The following is a 484-nucleotide window of genomic DNA, read 5'->3' on the forward strand; positions in this document are numbered from 1 at the left end:
AGATGATGAAATCATATACATTGATATTTTTTTGTATATTGATAAAGTAAATTTTTCCTTCTCTTCCGCTTTGCATTATTTGGGTGGGGACAATCTTGGCTTTAATGTCACCTACTACGGACAGAGTCGCCATTGCAGACCCAAGCTCTTCAACAATACTACAGCATTCGCCTCAACCTGTTGTGCAGTGCAGTTGTGATAGCGTTGGACCTTCCATAATTTCCATTATGCAGCCATATATGAAAGATCTGTCATCGACCGACATGCATGCGACATACACGACACCATGAAGACAAAGGTGTGGATGCTCGAGGAAATATAAGACGAGGCTGACAAGATGAAGTGAGGTTATACCACCTCTGCTCATCGTGAAAATAGAAAAGCAGAGGCTAGATTCCCACCCATCATGGTGAAAGCAAGGACACAGGTTCCTAATCACGGTCCGCCTACCGCAAGGAACGTTAAAAGTTGTTGCGGATACACC

This window comes from Penaeus monodon, chromosome 22 (assembly GCF_015228065.2).
Source record: "Penaeus monodon isolate SGIC_2016 chromosome 22, NSTDA_Pmon_1, whole genome shotgun sequence".
In the NCBI taxonomy this organism is placed as follows: Eukaryota; Metazoa; Arthropoda; class Malacostraca; order Decapoda; family Penaeidae; genus Penaeus; species Penaeus monodon.